Source organism: Vigna unguiculata, unplaced genomic scaffold (assembly GCF_037176805.1).
Source record: "Vigna unguiculata cultivar grain cowpea cultivar isolate G323 ecotype 2 unplaced genomic scaffold, ASM3717680v1 ptg000314l, whole genome shotgun sequence".
NCBI lineage: Eukaryota > Viridiplantae > Streptophyta > Magnoliopsida > Fabales > Fabaceae > Vigna > Vigna unguiculata.
Window position 1 is genome coordinate 22,501 of NW_028196949.1, and position 2,500 is coordinate 25,000.

The window sequence follows — 2,500 nt, forward strand, 5'->3', positions numbered from 1 at the left end:
CTTGGTGCACGAAAAGTTTTGAGTTTGGAGGGTTTTGCACATGGCCAAGTTGGTCGGTGCACCGCGGCATAGCTAGATGGCTTGTGTGGAGTTTTGTGAAAAAATGAAATTCGTGGTTTTTGAGATGTGAGGGTTGGAATGGCCTCCAAATGTCCCCAAATGAATACCATGAAATTCTTGGTGCACGAAAGTTTTGAGTTCGGAGGGTTTTGCACATGGCCAAGTTGGTCGGTGCACCGCGGCATAGCTAGATGGCTTGTGTGGAGTTTTGTGAAAAAATGAAATTCGTGGTTTTTGAGATGTGAGGGTTGGAATGGCCTCCAAATGTCCCCAAATGAATACCATGAAATTCTTGGTGCACGAAAGTTTTGAGTTCGGAGGGTTTTGCACATGGCCAAGGTTGGCGGTGCACCGCGGCATAGCTAAATGGCTTGGTGGGGAGTTTTGTGAAAAAATGAAATTCGTGGTTTTTGAGATGTGAGGGTTGGAATGGCCTCCAAATGCCCCCAAATGAATACCATGAAATTCTTGGTGCACGAAAGTTTTGAGTTCGGAGGGTTTTGCACATGGCCAAGGTTGGCGGTGCACCACGGCATAGCTAGATGGCTTGGTGGGGAGATTTGTGAAAAAATGAAATTCGTGGTTTTTGAGATGTGAGGGTTGGAAAGGCCTCCAAATGCCCCCAAATGAGTACTGTAAAAGCGTTGGTGCACAAAAGTTTTGAATTGGATGCATTTTGCACTTGGCCAAGTTGGTCGGTGCACCGCGACTAGATAGGTTGGTGCCAAAATTTGTCAAATTTAAGACCTTGGCCAAACTGAATGAAATTTTGTGGGGAGGTTCCTGATATTGTTTAGTGGTGGACTGGAAAAAATGAGGTCGAAATTCGAAGTCTACATGTGCTTTTCTATTTTTCCCGATTTTACACATACCCGGTAAGTAAAAAAAATAAAAAAATAGTTCCCCTTCGAGAAAAATTATGAAATTTGGTGAGCAAGGAGATACCATTATTCTACGAATTACTGCAAAAAATCGCATCAAAATTCGAAGTATAGCCCGAGATATGGACTTATGTCTGCTCAAAAAAAGTGTATCTACTTGTACAATTTTGCCTTTTGCATATTAACCTCTTATAGGGGGGGAGTGCTCCTTGAGCCGGCCAGCTCCACACTGGCAGGTTTTAAAGGGAGCTTGATGAGGCCTCCCCCCTCACGTGGTGCGTGCGTTAGCATTGTTTATCATGGCACAACTAGCCTCTTCATAGTTGTTGAGCTTTATTAATACCAACACACGGTCGTCACTGATCGTTGGTTAGCTCGGCAGCTAGTCCCTCGGATATTGTGGAAAGTTATTTTCATGCCTAGCGATGCTTGACCCTGCGTCACTTGATGTTTCCATTTGCTTGCTTGCCCATGGTAGGTGGGGGGTGGACCGTCTTGTGGTGTGGTGTCTTGCGAACGTGAGGGTGTGTGAGTTGTAATCGAGATGCACTTGCTGGCTGGCTCCATGCCTTGCGTATCGAACGGTCAAGCATGCATCTCTTCCATTTTCACCCGTTGCCTTGGGTGATATTGGTTGATCAGTCCCTGTGTTGCCTACCCACTAGACGGTACTTCTGTGGTTGCTTCGAATTCTATCTTTCCATCACGAAGAGGTGTTGGAGGATCCTAATGTCACGCACGTGTTCCATCTAGTGAAACATCTCAGTGATGCACGTGTTGTGGCTAGTTCTTTTGGATGCGGTGCATTATATGAACTCGGGTTTACTTTAGCGACCCAGTCAACATAATTCGGTTGTGTCCCTTGATTGAGACGTTGTCCTTGAACTTGTTGTGAACAATATCGTTCTTCCACAACCCGTCGTCTTGAGTGCGATGGAAGGCAAATAAGATGTGCTTTGGCATGTCATGCACGTACTCGATTGCGGGAAGTGTGAGAAAGTGTTGTTGACAACCCGTGGGAAATGGAATGTGGCAAATCGTGATGAGCTCTTCGTGGATCTGCGAAGAAGACGACCTTTGGGCCTGTTGGAAACGAGGGAGGCGATGTTGAACTGCGAAGAAGATGGACTTTTGGGTTGTTTGAATCAATGGGAGGCCACGCGAGAACTCCGAATACTATGGACTCTTGGGTTGTTGGAAGCAACGGGAGGCCCCGCTAGAACTCCGAATACTACGGACTCTTGGGTTGTTGGAAGCAAGGGGAGGCCCCGCTAGAACTCCGAATACTATGGACTCTTGGGTTGTTGGAAGCAAGGGGAGGTCCCGCTAGAACTCCGAATACTACGGACTCTTGGGTTGTTGGAAGCAAGGGGAGGCCCCGCTAGAACTCCGAATACTATGGACTCTTGGGTTGTTGGAAGCAAGGGGAGGCCCCGCTAGAACTCCGAATACTATGGACTCTTGGGTTGTTGGCAACGACAACTTGGGGGGATGACACTGGAAAAGAGTGAACTAGGCCAAACTGCGAACAAGGCAACTTGGGGGGATGACACTGGAAA